The sequence below is a fragment of the Sipha flava genome, unplaced genomic scaffold (assembly GCF_003268045.1).
Source record: "Sipha flava isolate LNK unplaced genomic scaffold, YSA_version1 107_pilon_pilon, whole genome shotgun sequence".
Classification (NCBI taxonomy): Eukaryota; Metazoa; Arthropoda; class Insecta; order Hemiptera; family Aphididae; genus Sipha; species Sipha flava.
In genome coordinates this window covers 780,742-804,517 of record NW_020271724.1, presented here as the reverse complement: position 1 = coordinate 804,517, position 23,776 = coordinate 780,742, and the positions used below count along the sequence as shown (strand labels likewise).

At 25.5% G+C, this 23,776-nt stretch overlaps 1 protein-coding gene across 8 annotated transcripts in view; it reads right to left on the bottom strand.

The window, feature by feature from the left end:
• The window catches only part of LOC112685432 (cordon-bleu protein-like 1), a 98,725-nt gene that overhangs the window by 28,754 nt on the left and 46,195 nt on the right, over positions 1-23,776 (bottom strand). For 3 of the 8 annotated variants that reach the window (XM_025557340.1, XM_025557330.1, XM_025557359.1), the window contains exon 1: positions 20,397-20,900. The exons of 3 other annotated variants lie outside the window; for them this stretch is intronic. The gene's annotated coding sequence lies outside the window, so the exon portion shown is untranslated. Of the gene's footprint in view, positions 1-3,110; positions 3,177-20,396; positions 20,901-23,776 lie in introns of those variants that run through there. 2 more of the 8 variants (XM_025557346.1, XM_025557353.1) reach the window with 2 other exon arrangements.

Below are 23,776 nucleotides of genomic sequence, written 5' to 3'. Positions count from 1 at the left end.
AATAACACTAGACTAATACGATTATATATAACTCTAAAAATTAAAGAAATTATAATCACTTTCTTTAACTGTGAGAGTTAAAATCATATTTTTAATTGATAAGTATATAATTAAATGTTAAGTATGTATTATTTTCTCATACATAAATATAGAATATAAATAATTTTAATACATTTACTTTCAATCGTTAATTAAAACATAATCTATTATGATCAAATAGAAAATTATGAGAAAAAATTTATAATAGAATAGCATTTTGTATTTTAAACAATATCAAGTAAAAGTATTTTTCGAATTAAATAAACCATGGTGTAAAACGTTATATATTATACTTATTTTCATAATTAAAATCTAACCGAGGATCTAATAAATTGTGTTTATACATTTTATTTATAAATTAAAATATTAAAAACCCCTTTTTTTATCTAATACATAGAAACTATATAAATATAATACAGAAAATATATCAAACTCGGTGAATCAAGTTATTTTTTCTGATGATACATATAAAACAATTTGCTTTAAATAAAATTGAATACTGCGGGGTTCATTAAATTTTAATTTGTGTATACACATAATTCACATTTAAAACAAACATAAAATTATTAAGTCTCAATATTTCTCAACAAAACACAAACAACGAAAGATAATTACCATCAATGATTATAGTAACATTTATTTTTGTAATATTAAGCTCTAGCTTATTGGCAAATGCCATATACATTATATATTTAAGTCGTTTGGCATAATCCTTATTAAGGTCTGAAGCACTTCTAGTGTTATTATATAGTAAAGCTTAAGAATTTTGCACAGTCCGGTTTTTTTTTTTTAGCATTTGTAATTATACAACAAGAGGCCATATTAGTTTAAAACCCCATTATAGATACAATAATATTTTACAATGATATTAAAAGAAGCATATTTAAAAGAAAAAAGAGACAACTAATCATTATTTTATTTCTTTTTAAAAATAGTTTTATCTTGTGTTCATTGAATGTTGGATTTATTGATTCAAGTTTTTCGAAATTCGAATAAACCTAGTACAATTTGTAGATTTAAAACCATTTATGAGTGGAACTCCATGAATAATAATTTTTAAAATGTTTTAATAGGTTCTTAAAATATATGGTAAAATAAAAAAAAAAAAAACTGGTTCGTAAACAACTGTCAAACGTAAATAATATGATAATTGTGCTCTACAAAACATTATTTTTTAATATTATTACTTTGTTTATAAACATTATTACTTTAAATACTTATCAGTATAAATAATAATATTCTCGGTCCGGACGGCCCATTAAACTACAGTCTCTCGCCCAAAACCAATATAGAAGACGACCCTTTTCAATATTTATTATGAAATTAATAAAATAAATTATATTGATCATGGAAATCAAGCAAAATGATAGAAATAAAGTCTTCTATCAAATAATTGATACAACTTTTACTAATACGACTGATTTCACGTCCAATGTAATTTTTTTCTTGATATTCAGGTTATTCTACCGAGAAACGTTTCCTGAATCAATTTATCGAAAAATCTTTCACCCTCTTCTTGAAAACCTGAGTGCAACTAAGTGACATTTAATGATTTATGATCACGGAATATTAAAAAAAAGAAGAAAAATATGAACTGAACTAGTATGATACAGTATTACGTAAACACTCGGAGTGTTTAAAAATAAAATAACCACATTAATATTAAATTCATAACTCATGTGATAGTGAAATTTTGTGCACTCGTACTCGATTTATCATACGTAAAATAATTTTACCTTTAATGTCACCTTATAAATTTAAATACAATAATATTATATTACTTAAGTATATACTTATATAATACAATTATACAAGTGATTCATACTGTCATTTCAAACTTCGATAACTTATTAAGACCTCATTGATAACTTAGTAAGTTTTTTTTTAATTAAGATAATAAAGCCGAGATTTTACTTTTTAATTTACGAATAATAGTTCAGTAATTATTTAGCAGAATCAAACCTAAAATGAAAGTATTGATTTTCAGTTAGAATGTATTCCAACGGTAAACTGTATTTAAAATAGAACTTTGAATTAATTTTGCCAGAATGTTATATTTTAATTTCACTATTGTCTTTTATATGTTATTTTAAAAATAAAACTAATTTAATTTATCTAAATGCGTAGAGAGTAGGCAAGAACGCAAGGGAGGAGTGTAAGGGGTTAAAATCTTCCAAAAATGTTAAAAAATAATGACCTGACCTACAAATTGAATAGTTATTTTAAAGTCTCCCATGAAATTTGCAAATAATATTCATATATATATAATGAGTAATAAAGCATGTTATAAAATTTATCAATATTTTATATTTTACATAATTCCGACCCCCCCCCCTTTTTTAATTGTTTTACTACATTTGTCTTTGCTGGATAGTTATAGGTAATGTTAGCGAAATTCGAACAATTGTTGTATATTTTAACTCAATTTCATGGTATAGGATTTATTGATAATACCATTGATTGTAATATGTAAAAACTAAAACATAAAATTTCTTTCGCCACAACATGCACATATTGCACCATGATTTATTCCAGTACACATGTTACTTATATATTATGATGTCTACTCATCACGTTTCTGGGTATTAATTTCATCTTGACTGAAGGTATCGTATTTTCTAAAGAGTTTCTAAACAAGCAATGGAATACAAACTCTGAGCTATTCAAGATTTCTATTTGTATTATATTATTAGTTTAAAATGACATACAACTAATATTGAACATAAACATAATGTTATATTGGTTATTATCAAATTCGTCTAGTTGACATTATGAAAACACGTTCGAACAAAATAACAGTAAATTACTGAGTTCATTTATCGATAATACAATACATTAATAAAAATGATTCCTTCAAGATTTTAAATCAAGTAATACATCATTAAATAATATTTTCTTTTACAGCGACAATGTTATTAGTAACCATAACGACGGAAATCACACCTGGACGGACATAATCAGAATCGACATATCCATGTACGAGTACAATATTTCTATGAGTAAAAATTCGAGAAGAAATTAAAACTAATTCTGAGAAACACTAATCATGTAGTATCTTATACAGTACTTACGGTTTCAAAACATAACTTTTCAAAACGTTGGTTATTTTTAGTACAATGTTGATTTACTAATAATGTGTTCAAAAGCATGATGAAAATCAATCGTTAATTTCACTTACCTGAAAAAGAAAAAAGTTGATTATTTAATAACAAAAGTTCACAATAAATGTATAAACACTCTCCAACTGAAACAATTTATCAGTGATTGGTGTAACAAATGTGTTATGTTTTAGTTTTGGTTCTGAATTATGACTTTGTTAATTAACATAATTGACTTTATTTAAATGCCTTATATACTTCTTTAAACATATACAGTTACGTAAATATAAAATTTACTTGATATTATTTATGTTCACGTAGATGTTAAAATATGTTAAATACTTGTATTCGTATTTTTTAACTATTTTAAAAAATCGAACCAATTTACTATTTCATATAAGTTGAATACTTGTCTATATAGTCAGTATTAATTTTGATTGCGGTAGTTAGTTTGAAGTTTGTAATTTAGGTGATGGTAAATATTAATTTTTGGAAAAATGCGTTTTCAATTTATCATAATTAAGTTTATTTTAATTGCGTGATCACGATAATCACAAACGTAAATAACATAGATATGAATATATAACAGATAATATTTTTTAGTTATAATACTGGTTTTGAAAATGAACGTTAAGCAGTTAGAATAATATAGACAAAAGATACAATAAATATTTTAAACTGTTTAAATGTTATATTTATTCTAATTGAATGATTTAATTTTGCACAACAAATTTGTAACTGGTAATTACGATTAGAGACAGTTTTATATTTTATCACTATAACCAAATATATTTTAAAAATACATTTGAGAAAAAAATGGGTTACTAGTAAACCAGTTTTTAGAAGTCTTATAAATAAAAAGTGATATTATAAAACCCTATACATAATATAATACATATAATACAATATAATATGTTAGACGGTTTTTTTTATCACAGTAAAATAGATATTTTAGCTCAATGTTCGCTTTTATTTATAACTATAAGTTCTAGGTTAAATGTAATAATACAAATTAGGTATCCAAAAAAATTCTAATATTTATAACTATATTAAATATTAAAAAAAAAAAACTTTAAATTATATTTTAATTATTTTAATGTTTTGAAAATAATGGTTGAAATATAACGATAAAATATTTAAAATAAAACAAACCTCATTTAATAAATTTCATTAGAAAAATGTTTTGATTTTAGTGAAACGTGTTGCTATTTGGATCAATTGAATATTACAGATAGTATAAAAGCTAATACGTATATGACTGAACAAATTATTTCACAAAATAATACTATTCTGTCTACTATTATACACATGTACCTACAAGATATAATTAAAATTAATGAAAACTGAATGTTTAACGAAAATCCAATATTCTGTGCAATGAAAAACACAGATTTATTTCGTTATAACGCGATATTAGTTATTACTATTTCAATGTTCACGAAACCGAAACGATAGTTATAATGTAATTATATTTTAAACATTTACAATTATTAAATTGGAATAATTTTACTTTGAATACAAATACATGTATTTGGTTACTTGATGGCACGATATGCTATTTCAAATTCTCGTATTTAACTGTAATACATTTGTTTCATACGAACATTATACGAGTATTATACGAGGTATATGTTTCAACGAACCAAGATAGAATACGTGTATATGTAACTTATACGTATACAAAAAAAAATATCGTATGAACAAATATTACATCAAAAACTCAGTAATAGTAAAAACCGTAGAAAAAATAAAAATAATATGAATGTACATTATTGTATTTGACTATTCACCGTAGTTCGATCGTCTTATTAACGGTGCGTTTCCCTATTGTTGAAAGTAGATACATTAATTTGTAGTTTGATATGTGAATGAGTTGCAGTATACATCAATGTTGTTTAGTCTGCCCTCGAGGGGTTTTGCTAAAGATTAAAATCTTTATAAGGAATACTAGATACACGATTTTCTACTTTTTTCCGTTCTTTTGCATTACGGCGGTTTATACACAGATTATTGTATAATAACAACGTCTAGAGCTTTTAAAAAGGGAAATCAGTTCTTATAACGATATTTTATCCACCATAGTAACCAATTTGTTAAGTTAAAATGACAGATTCTTTTTGATTCGAAGAAAATGATTTTCAATAATATATCTATATATAGTTTATAGATTTTATTTTATAATATTATATAGTAATTAATGATCTTAATTAAATTAAGTAGAAAATTATCAATTTATGATATATTTTAAGTACAAAAAATGTATACAACAGAGTATACAACGACATATTGTTGATAATTTGACAGATTATGTTGTTATGATTGGTTATATCTTTGATTTGAACAAGATATTACTACACTTTTGTATACAACATGCTGTTGACGAAATTTCTTAGACAATACAATTTATTTTTATTTTTAATTAGAAATAATATTAGCATCATAGGCGTCTGCAGACCTATATTTTAGTTAGTTATAGTTTTAGGCTGCAATACTTTTGAGTCCAATCTTAACAAAACGTATTGGTATAATTATAATGTATAAATAATAAAATAAACTTTATTTAATATTGTAGTTTATTATTCAAAATGAATATATTTTCCTTGAATTTTGAATATTTTTCTAGATAGCTTCAATTATTTATGATTTGTACTATATAATCAATTATAGCTGTTATATCAGTGGTGCCCAATATATGGCCCACGAGCCACATGTGACTCGTTACATTTTTTTTTTTTAAATAAAACAAAATATTATAAAAATAAGTAAAATTATCATAAAATTTGATTTTTTTTTTTTATTGTATTTATTTGATTTTTGAACATTTTCAAATAGAAATTTCACGATAAAACCCGGGTCTTTAAAATAGCGTAGTGACCAAATTAATGTGTACTTACAACGTGTACTTAAATCTGTAATCTTTTCAGTAGTCAATAAAATATTTGAAAACAAATTCCATACGTACCTACATATATATTGTATACCAACTATATGTAACAAAATAATATTAGATTAATATTAATATTATTCATACTTTTATATTTGGTGGGCCACCGAGGAAAAAAGGTTGGAAATCACTGTGTTATCATAATAAGTTTTTACACGAAAATTTAGAAAATTTAGTTTTATTTTTGTCTATTACGAAATATAATTTATTTTTAATACCAAATATTTTAAAAGAAATTACTTTAATTTGAGAAACATCAGTCAAAATACAGGCCCTTCACTCTTAAACTTAAATTGTAGCGCCTATGATTAGCATAGAATAACATGTAAGTAGAGATTATTGAAAATAATCATCAATAGTCAATGTTAAATGTATAATAAAAAATTATTATATTTAAAAAATGATTCTGACCACATCATAGTTAATTATATAGATAATAGGTAGGTGTTCAAAGATTATAAACGCTCATGGAAAATGTATTAAGAAGTTATTATGAAATTAATGTTACTATAAAGATTCGCAAGATTATATAATATACACATATTTATGAATATTGTATTATATGAGTATTTAAAGTTTAACAATCAAGGCTCTGCGGTTAAAATACTTACTCGATTCAAATTTTTAATTATAATTACTTGTAGTTAAATAGTATGTAAATGTTTAATATGAATAATTGGAAATACTATTATTATTGAATTACTAAAGATAATGGTATAAAAACATTAATGAAAATCTTTGCATACAAAAAAAAAAAAAAAATTCCGAATTGCATGCCACGTCTTAGAGGTGTATGTCCGAATTGCATGCCTTTTCGATTTTAACAATTTTTTGTATTATTTATTTTTAATATCTTAGGTTTCATGATCACACTACAATTAAGTTCAAAAACGTACTACGTTGTTTCTGCTTTCTATGCGGACCGAACACAGAAAAACACACAAGTGATAACGGCGTAGTTCTACCTTTCTTATCTATATTAAGCCCGGTTTCCACTTGTCATATTTTATATCCGAAACCATGTCCGTGTGTCTCGAATCCGTGGATCACTGATACGAATTCATACGTTACAGAAGACATTGTCAATGTCGATGTCAGAGTATGCATTCTATATAATTAAATGTTAGTATTGAAAATGAATCCAGACGTGGCAGACGCCGTTCTTTCAGTTTGTGGACTTTTAGCCAATGGGTATAAACAACAAATTTTGTCTAGTAAAAATAAAAATAAAATAAAAAGTTGGGTTCGGCAATGGGTTTCTAAACGAAATAAGTTTGATGCATTGAATATGTTACTACAAAACTTCTAATTTCGAGTGTATATTTACAAATATCATCAGACCACTTTTTTTCGGACATTTTTAATAAATATATTACTATGTATATTATTTAATTAAAATAATATTATATATCACTATAATATATTAATATGATATTTAATATGATGAAATATAATTTTATACAACACTATAAACTTTAACTTCAAGTGCACTGAATGATTGGTTAATTGTTACAGCAGTTTTATTTATTATCGAATGGAATTTCGTTCGATAATTTTGATACATGTCCGTGGCACCACGGATACGATCATTGACTCATACGAGATAAACAGCACGGACGTGAACGCGTATAGACAATCAAATAATAATCCGTGCCACGGATCCGAGACACATGAACGTCGTCTTTGATATAAAATATGACAAGTGTAAACCGGGCTTTAGGTAATATTTCAGAAATTACATTATATAATTTTAAAATTAATTGTCTATTCTCTTTATCTATAACCAATACTCTATCTTATGGATATAATAATATTGTTATCTGATATTGAACATCATTAAATGTCTATACATACGTATGTATAGGTACCTATAACTTAAAATTAAATTTAAAAAAATTCTTATAATAAGATAAATGCTAAATGGCCTAAACATATGACGCCCCGGCATGCAATTTGGACATACACCTCTAAAACGTGGCATGTAATTTGGACAGACCCCTGCAAGACGTGGCATGCAATTCGGACATTTCAATTTATGTTTATTTTTTAGGCATGCGATTCGGGCGCACCGTTAAATTATAACTCAAAAACTAAAATTGATATTGTTAAGCACAACTCTTAAAATATTTATTGACGTTTGTAATTGTTGAAAGCTATGTGTTTATTTATATAGACAACGTTCGTATAAAGAAAGTTTAGCTGGGTCTAGCTTAGAATACATAATTACCACAACTAAAATACAATTTTTTCTTATCTTCTTAGTATTTAAACTATACTCAGTATAATAATAAACAATATAAATTTAAGTTGCCATAAAAATATATTGTACACATTTGTTCACAGCATATCTGCACGAATACTTAAGGGATTTAAATGGATCGTTTATGTTAGTTGACAATTCATGTTTTCCTACCTTCTAAAATAAATATGAATAAATTTAATTTAATTTAATATAACTAGATCAAATAATTTTACGCAACAATCCATCGTCGTTATTATTATAACTTTGATAAACTAGTTTTTTTTTGCATATTTTAAAAAAAAGTACATAGAGGTACGAGTATTTTGAATATATCAAGTCCACACCTTTATGCCATTAGGTGTGAATTAGTATACTTAATATCTAGAAAGATAGTGTATTTATACTACAGTTTATGAAATTAACTTTCTACAAAATAATTTAATGAGATTTATTGCTAAAATTACGCTAATGGTGTGAATTCTAACACAATCAATTGTTAGATTTTCAATAATAAATGCAATACAAAATTTGAACAATTCAATGCATGTTAGTAAAAACTAAAATACATTTCACAACGATGTTTTTTTAAGTTCACATTGGAAAAATGTGCAAATAAGTTTAATATTAAATATATTAAATAATTATCGATTTTCAAATAAGAAAATATTTTTTTTATCTATTTTATTTTTAAAATTAATAGTTGTTGATAATTAACTTTTATTACGTTTTAGGTTTTTCATCCACAAGCTTATAACAGAAAACGTCTATACTAATACAATGTCAGTAATTACTATTATAGTAGAACGTGATTCCAATGTAGTATAGAAAAACAAACGGATGACTGCCGTAAAAAATAAATACCATGACAGAGCTGAACTACTTCAGTAACTTCATCAGACAACCAGTTCTTATCTCATGGATTCCCAGACACTGCCCCACGTCACTTGGCTTTCTGATGGCCTTGACTTAAGAGGGTTTAAAAATTAGAAGTCCATTCGAATTCCACTTACGATTTTGTAAAACTAATGATAGTTTTATGATAAATGTTACAAATTATTTGCAAACAAAATAGTCCACGTCTTTTTTAACCTCTAAAGGTAAATTTAGTTACAAGATTATTTATAATATTGAAGCGATACATTTTATTTTATTTTAAATCTATTCGAGTAAAATTGAATAATTTTACATAGATAATTATTTTTCATTAGTTTATTATAAGTATTTAAAAAAAAAAAAAAATCAATATTATATAATCTTCTCAAATTGCTTGGTAATTTAAAAATTAAATTATAAGATATTCAATATAAACCAATCCAGATAGTTATCATATAAATATAATGAGCATTGGTTTAATCATAAATTCTTAAGTTCCATTTATAATAAGATTGTGGGTTTATTCCGATGTTATGAGTATTAGATTATCAATACCATAGTATTTGCATATCTAAACAATTTAAAGAAATCGTTACAATTTTATGAAAACATCCTGTTTTATTGCAATTTCAAGAATATCAATTTTAACTAAACTTTAAATAATAATTTATATTTAATTTATAGCTATTTAATGATAATATATACAATTATTTTAATAAAAGTTCTGAATCAATATAATTGTGTATGCATAGTATATTAAATTAACATCGTAATTAGGAAGGTCATATTATAAAACCTAATCAATGGATTTAAAAATATACATATGAACAAATAAATGTATATATACATACATATATATGTACTTTAACTTAAATAATTTTTAATATAATATCTATTATAAAAAACGAAGAAAAGTACATGGTTGTAGAACTTATAAAATTTAAAATATTTGTCTATACTATTTTTAGAATAAAAACAAAAACATTTTTAAATATTTTAAAGAAATAGTAAGCTATATTGGAGATAATAATTTATTTAAATTTCAACACAAAACATGCTCTTATGATAAAATAACTTGATTAGGTACTTTATAATAGATTTCACATTATATGAATTAGAAAGAAATTAATTTCGTTACTTTTACTGATTTTCCTAAATTAAAATATAATCAACAATAAAAATTTTTAATAAACCAAGCTGAGTTTAACCTACATGTACAATTTATGTAATTTATTTATTGCATGCATTTTTTTGTGATTGAAAAACAATACAAATTATTGCTAATAGTTTGATAATGTTGTGTGCCATTTTTTTTTTTACATCTTTAAAATGGTAAATTATAATTTCTGTTACTTTAACTGACTATTTATTTGATTGAGACCACACCAACATTAAGATTTTATTATAAATATTAATTTGGATGAATGTTATGATATTTTTAAAGACCTTGTAATATTGGACAATCAAAATGCATAATAAATAAAAACAGCTGTCCTTGTTGTTATTAAATATCATGACGTTATAAATATCATACTAAAAAGAATTGTTAAAATTTTGATTAAATGCTTATTAGAATACTCCATCTACCTTGATGTCCCACATATCTGAAAAATCCTTATTTCAACTCTTTTGTTGGACAAATTTCAATGTACAATCATGTATCTCTATTGAACTGACCTGTTACGGTAATTTTCTAGTTGTTTCGCCAAGTCATCTGAGCTGAGTATGCCATTTAAAAAACTATTTTGTACTAAAAAGTATACAAAAAAAAAAATCGTATTTTATGATATTCCCAATTAAACCTTGAAATATAAGTAGTCGGCTAAAATAAAAAATAAAAAATTAATATTTTGTCATCATTTTACGATTATTAGGTTTTTTCTTGAATATTGTATATTAAATAATGTAGATATTATTTTTAATTATGAGGAATTGAAAACTTGAAAAAACCAGATACAAATACTTTTTCGAGGTTACAATTATACAACTATAAAAATTTGTAATGTATCATCTAAGTTTTATGATATTCATCTTGATAGAAATAGTTTTCTTCTATATAATTCATAGTTTACATTTACATATTTTAAGTAAGATTATTTTTTTAAAGAACTAACGAGTTAAAGTTTAAAAGGTTTTTATTAATCGTATGTAGGTATAATACACTAATAATCATCTTCGTGATCAGTTTAAAGTAAAAAAGAGTAAATATTTATAAATTGAAAACACATATTTGGATTGAAATATTATATTGTTTAGAACTTAAAACAGATCTTTATAATTATTATAACATATATTTTATTATTATAATTACATAGTATTTTATTACTATCATTTGGTAATGACTTTTATAAATAATATTCACCTTTTTAAATATGAATTTCGAACGTTTATTACTTGAATAGACTAACATGAATAAACATGGTATCTTTTTAATTTTTAAATACGAAAGCAAACATTTTATTTAAGAACAACATTTTTCCTTCTACCGGTACATTTTAAAAACGTTCATTAAATATCATAGGTATTTAAAACTTATTTCATTTTGGTCAATGATATAAAAGAGTAAATATCTTAAATATTTTATTAAGATACTGAAGTATAGACTAAATTTTACTTAATTGGTGTAACTGTGACTAATCCTATGGTAATTGTAGAAAAATATAAAAAATTTGCTATAGTTTGTTTATTTATTTTAAGAAGTATAATATTCCAATATTTATATTTTATACATTTTAAATAATTAGATATTAAGATAAATGAAACAGATACTGTCGTAGTATATCATATATTATTATGTCAATATTTAACAGTATAATAATTAATGTGGATACTTATAATTAATTAATTATAGATACTAAATATAAAAATACATATATATTACACATACTAAATCTGAGCCAAAAAGACATGACATTGATTTTAAACTAGTTTAAATATATAATTAATCAGATTTAATGGATTTATGTTTCAAATATTTAGATGATATACGTTTGAAAATCACTACTCTTAATAAATATTTGATCATTGAAATTAATTTATTATTTGAAAATTAAAAAAAAAGAAAACTAAATGCATTCTTATGTAAAAAAATGTTACTGTCGATAAATTAGTCCGTACTTATTAATAAAAAAAAAAAAAAAAAAATCATAAAAAAAATACAAATTTAACCATAATAGCTATTTTAGGTATGAAAGGTTATCAAGTAGGTATTAAAAACAAATATATTCATTATATAATAATCTAATAAAAAATCAGTGCATATAAAATTTAATAATTTAATTGTTGATCAATGTTAAAATTAATATTTAATGATAACTTTTATAATTTTCTAGTCATATTTTTATCCATGTATAAATATATAAATATATATATATATATATATGCAAAAAGTTTAATTATAATTATAAATTACTTAAACGATTGAAATCTTTTGATTTTAATCGAGATTAAAGTTACCAAAAACAAGTCCGTATTATACTGGTTTTTGATTAGAGCAAACACAAAAGTGAAAATTTTGATATCGCAATTGATAAGAAAAGTAAAAATTTCAATTAGAAATTGCGTAGGTCTTGTTGACCTTGTTGACATTTCAATACTTGGCAGACGAGTCTATTATGGTCTGATGGAAAATTAATGTACATTTAATTTACATAATAAAGCAAGATTAAGTTTTATTTTTTTTGCTGTAATGTGCGAACAAAGGCAAATTAAAAAAAAAAAAAGTTTTATTTTTCGATTTTTCTATTGAATACAAATTTTATTTATTGAAAATAATATTTATTTAGTAATCGGGGTTAAAATTCAAAGTGTATCGGTAAAATTTTTTATTATTATTATTACCTATATAATTTATTACAAATTGAACAAATAAATATTTACTAACATTATTTTACCACCTATGCCATTTCTTATACAAATATTAACAAGTAAATGTATAACACATAATTAATTGGTATACGAGTATACTAATTAATTATTAAAATTGGAGATTAAAAATCATTTTGAGAATACGAATTTAATATAAACAATAAAAAGAATTCAAAAAAAGGTTTCAGTTTAATATATGTATGTACATATATATAGATCACTGCAGTACGTTGATAAATTTCAAAACCTTATATTTACACAGTCAATAAACTTTTCAATTTAATACTCGAGTCAAGAAGCTAGAGACAATTTGTCAAGACCAAGGTATAAAAGAATTTTTCGAAACGATTCATTTTTATCCTTTAATGTTGGAATGTGGACCATCACTCGAAAAGATAGGATCAGGACACTTTATATTATAGCCTACCTTCTAAGTAAATAATTACATAAAACAAATACAACACTTAAAAGATAATAATATTCATTAAATAATAACTTATTAAAATATATTACATTAATTTGTGTTTAATTCGAAGACAAAATTTAAATTTAAAATCAGTTACTAAGAGTAGACATCACAGCTAGATTTTCCGATAACTACTTAAAAAGAACAACGAATTACAACATATAATTAAAATAATTTACATTTAAATGCTCATTAAATTAAGATTATATTTAGTTATTACTAGATTTGATTTTAATTCGGTGATAATATCATAAAAATTTAACACGATGTATTGCAAATGTTTCCATGAACTTAAATTTGATATTCCGGATTTTTAATCCATACAAGTAGTATTATGTTTGATACACTGCAAGCTGTATAATAATGTGCATAGTAAAAATGTATATGATTTTAAAAAATTATAATTATTTTAAACATGTGTCGTTGGTTAACTTGTTTAAAGTTCTGAGCATGAAGAACACAGATGTTTTGTGATTTTACGGATGTTCGTTAAAATATAGAATAGACTCTCGGTAATCCGACCGTTCGATAATCCAGTATGTTCAGTAATCGGACACTATTTTATCTTAAATGTTGTATTGAAAGCATCATTCAAAACAAAAAACAAAACCAAATTGATAATTTTTTTTTTTTAAATCTATACCATTATACTATTATAATAATAATAGACGGTTTGTTATAAATTAGAATATATGTATTGTTTATAAGATTTAATAAAATAAATTAAGGTTTTTCAATAAGTAAAAATGCATTTTAATGTGAAACTCCATTAATCCGGCGTTCTCGTTAATCCAATAATCCTCTGATATGATATTGTATATTGGATTATCAAGAATATAATGTATTATAATCGAGATGTAACATAAAATTGGTCGTAACCGTATCATAATTTTCTTCCACCCCTTAAACATAATATACTGTTTTCATTGTTGTATAGATTTTTAATCCAATTTGTTCAAAACAAATGGACAATACGAAACAAATGAATAGAAAAAAAAAAAATTGAAAATGTCCGTTAATGGAGCGCAACTGATGTTCGAAGAAATCTCGAAAGAAATCTTAACGGCAGAAACTGTGGCGGAAGGTCGTCAACACTGTCATACACACAATCATCGCGTACTGTCGCCCTTTACTACCACTGATAGTTTGAAGTCTTGGATTGATCAGTATATTGATTTTTTGTCTTTTTCCATTTTTATTTTTACTGTATTAATTACGCGATGACAAAACTCACAAGATTTATATAAAACGAATTGAAAAAATACATTTTTTTCTTTTTTCGCACCATATAACCTCTTAAAAGTGCACCGACCCCACCATTCCATAAAGTGTTCACGTCAAAAACGTGCCTAACACAAATCAATATACTCGGACTACAGATATTATGCATTTTGAATATATTATGTGTTGTCATTCTGTCATTCGATGCATCGTTGTTGCCGTTGTCGGTAAAAAAAAATATGTTCTACACGATGACGAGGTGGGTTTTTTGAATCTTGGAATTCGTGTATTTTAGATATTCATTTATTCTAGAATTTCGAAATCATGGTTAAAAAAATCATGAAAAAAGTATTACATACACACACGACAATGAAAAAAAAGTTTTAAGTTTCCCATGTCTTTTATAACAATTAATACGTCATAGTACATTTTCACCAGGTATCCCTTAATTTTTTATATTAATAAATTTTTTTTAATAAAATTAACATTTTATCATCAATCACATATTACATACTAGATGCATTTCTTACAGCAAATTTTTATTTTTTATTTAAATGTTTAACCTGGGCCTTTCTCACATTGCAATTGAACCCCACACTAATGAATAAAATCAAAACATTTAATTTTATTTTTTATATCTCAAAAAAAAATTTCAACCGAGATTAACATAATATATTTATTTCCTAATATTATTTAAAATAATGGTAAGATAATCCAAACAAACTAACTTAAGAGTTTACGTTAAGATACCTTCCTCTTTCTAAATTTCCATTTCTATTTTAAATTCATATAAATAATAAGATTATAGTATTATTTTATAATTTATTAATATGCATTTATATTCGACATTCACACATTGATTTTTACACATTATTTTCAAAAAAAAAAATTTGGTAACTTGTAAGATTTACTATGCTAAAAATGTAATTTATGATCTGTACATTTTGAACCCAAGTTTATACCACGATTCATACTCGTATATAGTCCTGTTAGTTGTTAATTGTTAGTTACGTTAAATATTGCCAATTTTTAAATTAAATAATTGTATACAAATATTATGTATGAAATAGTTTGTTACATTAAATTAATGTTTAGCTCTGGTTAAAATGTATACTTCAGAAATAATTTCTCAGATTTGAAATTCAAATTGAATATCCGCTTTTTGTAAATACGTCCATCAAGTATGCTATATTATGTTGAGTTTGGACATGTAATAAAATTACAGTTAAAGGTTAACGGGAAATATTTTGAAACATCATTAACACTGCACAGAAAGAAAAAACTAACTTTTTCACACAGTAACTTTTTAAGATACATTTTAAGATTCACAGATTCAGAATTATAATTACCGTAGGAATTTTAATTGCTATTAATTGAACCACACTATATAAGATTTATACAATTATAATTGATTTATATTATCTGTAAGTATGATCTCGATTATAACCTACAAAGATTTATTGAACAATTCCTACAACTTAAATGCATATGCGTAAGTTTTTCTAAAACAAGACGCATCTAAGTACGAGCCGGAGTTTTTGTTTTTACCTGAGCCACCGGCTCAATTTCTTCCTATAAATTAACATTTTTTAATTTCAAGGTAAGATATAAACTTTTTATTAATATTCATAAAACATCTGATTTAATTTTGTATTTAACTTGAAAATGTGTAGCTATGGTATTTAGATTATAGTTAAAAAAAAACTATTTAAAATAATAAATCCTCGATATTTCGTCTTTAGTTGATCATTCGCACGAATAGCCGTTAACGAATTTATTACCAGTATTAATCTGAGCGATTAAACTTTTTGTCGAACCGTTCATATTTAACAAGATAATTCTGTGTCAAATAACAATGGATTTGAAGAGGAAAAGAAAGTCTGATAACATAATTCAGAGTTTTTCCAAAAAACGAAAAGTGGCAGTACCTTCCAAGGATTTGAATAATCGACGCAAACGTCAAGATAATAAAAATGAATTGATCCATAAGGTAAAAAGTAATATTATAAATATGGTTTTTTGATAATAATTAATATTTAGAATATGAGGTATCAGTAAATACAATTAATTTATCATTTTCAGACCGTAAGTGAAACAAATACAAAAAAGCCAAGACATCACTTAAATGTATTCAAAAATGAGCCAAAACCTTTACCGTATAATAACGCCTTTGAGCTATATAAAAGTGATCCGCCAAAAGAAAAACACTCGATTAAAAACTTAGATCAGTGGAACTGTATAACAGGATGGCGACACGTAGTGTATGAGAATGAATATGAAAAACGTGTAACGCAATATCAAAAGAAGATGGAAATATTTTTAAAATCTCTATCTCCTGAAGATTTAGAGTTATATTTTAAGTTGAAAATACTCGAAAGTAAAACAAGCTATGGTGCTGACAGTAAGCATGACTCAGAACATGATGATAGTAGTTCATCTGAAGATGAATGAAATGTATATAAGTATAGAAGTATACTTATATATACATATATATAAGTAGTATAGTATATAAGTATTGTAAGTATATATATATATATAAGATACATAGTTACAATGAAAATAAAGAAGTGATAACTGATGATGAATATTATAAATATAAATACAAATAAAGATCTTATACTTATATTTCTAGATTTACCTATATATAGATACTATATAGATTGTAAATCGCAAAATATACGTGAAAATTAAATTTGTAATAACTAAGCAAAAACAACTACTGAAGGACTTAACTAAAAATTTAACTATTTTCATGACTATTTATATATAGGTATATTTGAGTCAATATTTTCTGGAATATATAGAGGCAAAGAATACAAACACATATATGGTCTTTTCAAATGATTTTACTGTATTATATATGGGATTTATAAAATGAAACAAACCCACGTTTTTTTGTGTATCTGTAATTAAATAATCGTTTAGACTCAGTATATTATTACGTAATTATTGAGTTTTGATTTTGATAAAAATATATAGTACCGGAAATCGTTGGGCATCCTTTTATTCAAGCAAAGAAAAATAATATAAATGCCATTGTAAAAGTATATATACTTATATATGCTTTTATATATTTGACTTTGTTTTTTCTTGAGCTTAGTCGATTTTTTACTTTTTTTATGGCCAAGACCACACGGAATCGGTTTATTATTATTCTTCATTGACACACGCGCTTTGAGCACAAGGTGAATGAACACTATTGTTGTTTGATGGTATGGTAATACATATATACAGCCACAGTATTCATTTAATGGACAAAAAACGCTGTTTAAAATATTTTGCAGCTAAATACAATGAGAAATTCATCTTCCTCGACCTAACTTCAAGGTTTTTCTATTTTTAAATAGGAAAAATGAATTCAAGGTGCACTTTTTTATTATGAAACTCATCGTTATAATCTCATATTAAAATTGATTTATTTAGGTCATTTGATACACTTTAGAATCTGGAAATCAATTAATTTATAAATATTGTTTACGTAGTATGTTTACTTACTTTTAATTCCGATAGTTTTGTATATAATAAACCTTAACAATAACATTGATACATTGAAATTATATTATGCTAATTATACAATAATATAATTAATTAAAGTCTCAATTTTAATACAAAAATGGATATAAAAAGACAATAACTGCCAGGGTATTCATTTAATTTCTTTCACTTTAATATAAAAGACGATATTTTTGTCATTATCATACATAACTAGAAACAATAGTAAAGTATTTAATATTACCTTTCAAAATATTTGAGATGAGTTTAATTTACAATGGCTTGTATACAATAGGATCATTTCTTAGATTTGAAAACATAAATACAAATATCCTAAGCCAAAATATATTTTGGATTTAACTGAAAGAAGAGATAAAAACTAGATTTTAACATTTATCAATTAATTTTAATTTCAATTTGATTTCATCAATTTCAATAAATTAATACAGATAGATTATAGTGAAGTTCACAATTCAAATATATTTCAATTCGTATTTAAATGTTATGGATTTGATCTTTTATTTTATCAGGTATAAATTCTCGAAGGGAATTTATAATTTCGTTTAATTCTTTTATGTATGGAGTAGAATATTTTAAGTTCATTTATTTAGGAATTTTTCCATGGGGTACCTATATAGACTTATTTAGGTATGATCTTAATTTTTGAGTAGAAGTTTTTTTAATAAAATATAGTTTTCTTAAATTAATCCAATATGCATTTCAGCTACCCAATAATTTATAATTGCAAATTATTGTTTAAAACATCAATGTAAAAGAAAAAATATGTAAGTGTGAGTATAATATGTTATATACAATATTTTAGTTCAAAATAATCTTATTTTAAAAATAAAAATCCAAAGAAATGAGCTCCAGATATTGAATCATTTATTATTATTAATGATCCAATAACCTAATATCCCTTACTACTATATGTATTGTTTACATAAGAATATAGTGAAAATTAGTTAATAAATTATCTTATAAATTATCCTTGATAAAACTGTGGCTATTTGCTTTAGTAATATTAAATATTTTGATTTCCCACGACTTAAATATATGCATTTTTTTACTTGGTTTTGATATTTATTCTCGCGTTTATTCTTTATAAAATCACGTTTAACACGAATAAGAATACAACTAACAGCTTATTTTTTACAGAATTGATATAAACAATACGGAATTATGAATATAATAATTATTTATAACGAGGAACATTTCCTTATATTTTGAATCTACCAATCATTCACTCAACAAAAACTTAAAATAAAAATCATCATAATTATTATTGTGTTCGTTGTCGGTGTCAATGTAATACAACAAATCGTTAAAATTCAATAATAAGTAAACCTACTTATATTATTTTAAGAAAACATTGGACTTTTCAAGTATATATGATAGATTTATAATGAACTACAACTACTATCACGATGATGTAATAATTAATTGATACTTATTAATATTTAATTAATATCTAGTCAAATATTCAAAATTACAAAAAATAATATACGGTAAAGTGGTAACGGCTTAACGACCGGTATACATATGTAGGTAATATTGAGTTTTCCAGTGCGTTTGGCGCGCACTTATTATCAAATTGAATCGGTAATAGGTACGTATATAACAGTTAGTATGAAAGTTATCATATCACGAGTGGTAGGTATGTTATGTGTATTGGTAGGTATTATTATCGTGCGTTATTGTTTTTGGGCGTTTATCAATAGATTTTAGTTTTAGATAAGTAGGTATAATGGCCAACTGATTTATGAAATGTGGTTAAATTGTGTGAAAAATGTTTCCATTACGACAATGACTGTATTATTATCATAAACGACCATAATGGGCACAAAAATAATATAAAAGAAACACTTAAACTAAGTAAGTACTACGTTTAAATTATTGTAAAACCACTAAATCCGTATTGAACACGTACAGTTACCACCACAAGAAGAAAAAAATAATGATTTTAAACAAATAATAATAATACAATCAGTGATAAGAAGACATTTTTGAGAGCAACGCGCGAAGAATTCGTCGATTTTTTTTATTTTTATTTTAAATCGTGTTTAACCGACATTAATTAATGTAGTTGGTAAACGCGAAACGTTCAAAATAAATGACCACCGTTGACGTAAAAAAAAAAAAAAAATGTTCTACCTTCAATACGAATACGATGACATTGATGGTAATACGATGCGAAAATCCAAATTCGAACGACGCACTACCGCGCACGTACACACGCGCGCGCGCGCACACACTCTCGTAAAACGGCCGCGGACGGAACACGTACACCGGATAGGACACCTGCTACGAGGGGGGGGGGTGTTAATATTTTTTAGAAATATTTTCAACGCACGTATTATTATCGCGGTTGGGATCGGAAAATGTCCGGTGCCGAACGGGAAAAGAAACAATTCGAAAAACGAACGGATAACAAATGCGGACGACGGACTGATAGCGCACGGGCACCGCGCGGGAACTCGGCAAACCGGGCGTGGAGCACGCGCACAAGCGGGAGAACGGCGTTCGACTGATGACTGCCAACAGCCGGTGCGTGTGCTACGGCAACGTTCGACCGTTTTGTAACGAACATTGTCCGTTTCTCTTCGCACCGTTTCTTGTTCGCCTGGCCGCCGCGTAAACCGAACTCCGCGTACGGATGTGCTGCGCTAGTGCGCGCGCGCGCGCGTGTCCGTCCGTCCGCGTACGCGCGCGTGTGTACTGCTCTTGGTAGTGCGATTAGGAACTTAATGGAAGACGCGATTTTACCGCGTACGTCCGGCGCCCACCGCAACGCTTTGCCTTGTACAAACACACGGCAATATTGTTTTATTACTGTCGTTACATTACATTTGTACGCGGAACGCAGCGATAACAATATCGTTAGCGATGATTACGATTGTCGTGTGAAAAATATTCGTGCCCTTGTTGTTGGCTTAATAGGTGACGTCCCTTGGATGGGTTTGCAAGCGTATTGTAAAACGGTTAGGACGGTTGACGAATAACAGCGGTTCGAGATTCGACGCTAGATTCAAGAAATATTCCATCGGCTTCGTCGAGTTGAAAAAAAATAACATAAAAACGTCGACGAACATCGATTGATTTCTACTAAGCCGGTACCGGATCGCGTGAATGATTAAACGTTTGGTTTTTTTTAAGCAACGGATTCGTGGTATATTCGTAATTGAATTTATACCAGTATAGTTTCACAGGAATAGTGGAAGACGTAACTTAAACGCGTACACATGTCGGTATACCGACCACGACACTGCCTTATATTTATACACGGAAATAGCAAACATAATATTATTGATATGTTATGAAAAACACTCGGGTAAAAAGATGAAGAAAAATAACCCTTAATTTGAATTATATTTTTAATTTTTAGGTAAAAACGTATTATTTTGTGAGTCATCGTTTATGTACACCGCGGTAGTTCTACGTAATGTTTCTATTTATTATATTTTGAACGTAATCCTATACAAAAAAAAAAAAAACCACAACAAATAAGTACTTACCAACATTTTTACTTTAAACTATCAACCGATTATTTTTATTTATTTATTCAATAAAGTTATTATGACGGTAATTTAAGCTATTATTATGTAATTACACGTATTATATTTTAATCAGCCAATAAAATCAAATCATTATAGACTTAACTGAATAATGCTTGCGTTCGATGATATGTTTAACAATTAATTAGTTTTAATATCATTATTTTTTCTCTTTCGAGTTCTTGGATTTAATAATAAATATTTATTACTTATTATATTATTTACTGTATATCGTATACAGTATTAAATTAATATAGAATATAATACCTACATAATAAATAATACGTAAAAAAAAAATATGTAACTTGATAAAAAACAAAATAATGTATACTTTGAAATAATATTTTACCCTTGTTATACGGATCAAATTCCGAATTTGTTTTTCTAATAATTTTATTATTATTATTATTATTACTACGGTATCTTATTTTATCAAGACGTTATTAAAAAAAATGTGTTTTACATTCGTATTGAATGGGTATACTCGGTTTCGTGTGCAATGATTTTTTTCTTACCGATCAACAACAGTGACGCAATTATTATATAGTCTTTGGAATTCAGGTATAAAAAAGTGGTCGAATAACCGTTAAAACTAACCCTATATGGCAGGCGCGTAGTTACAGGAGGGCAGGTGATGCAGTTCAGGTTGTTGAATAACAGCCACTGTTCGGAATAATAATAATATTATAAAGAGAGAATAGGCGAAGAGTATAATATACGTATACACACACACCACACCGACGACGTCTGCACGGCCGTCGGGAGCGATATATATTGTATACAATGTGTCTGACGAAAATTTACTAATTTAAGTGATGCTGTGCGACAGTGTATAGAGCAGTGTATTTACCACTTTAAATTAATAACTCTTTATGGGTCGTACAGTATATTATGTTGATATAATATAAAGTATTATTACATACAGAGTGATTCACAATAATTCATGTTTATCGGTTAAAAACAGTAGGTTCTTAAAGCACCTACATGTATGTACTCGTAACATGGTACCTCCAGTCACGGTTTGGTGATTCATTTTATCACGTCGACTGCCTTTTCAAACTCATAATGTAATTAATGTATGTTATTTATATTTTTTGAGATAGTACAATATGAGTATTGATGTATGCGCTTTAATTCAGTGCCATAAATGTCTAAGCAAACATTCTTATATCGACTACAAAGTATCAATATTATAAATAACAATTGTAACTATTGTAAAAAAATATATATTTAGAAAACTAGAAGGACCTGTAGCGTGTAGGATATGGTAAAATGGACTTATATAGTTATAATTTAATTTATATGTATTATATTTAATATTTATAACTTATTATGTATTATAAACTTATAAATAATTATGTTTGACTTTTAAAATAATTGAACTTTATTTAATAATAATTTAATAAAAGTAAAATAAATATAGTAAGTAATAATCTAGCTGTATTGGATAAGCTATTGTTTAAACAAAATAAATTTTAAGTCCATTTGATATTGTATTCATAAAATTTTTTAACTTTTAGGATATAATTAAACATTTTAAGGCGTTTTTTTAGAGAATTATGATTAAGTTAGCAATAATTAACACCAACATTTTTTCTTTTCGATTATTCGCAATAACAACTAATAATTATGATATGCACTTCCTCGTGATATATTCTATTTTCCTATTTGCTCGATGACTATGAAAGTTAACTGAAGATTGATCGAAGTGAGCATTCAGTACATAGTGGGAAATATTTTAACTTAAAAAAATTCATTTATTTTGATAAAATATTATTCCGATTTAAGGTGTCAAATTAAGTAGATATCTAGTAATATATACTTTTATCGAACAATACTGAACCTTTGAAGATTTTAAATATATACTAAACTGAAAAAAAACCAGTGTGGTCTTAAGTTAACATACTTTGTAAATATGTATTCTCACTGTATTTCATGAAATGGGATTTTTAGTGCAATCGGGCTTAGGGACGTTGATTA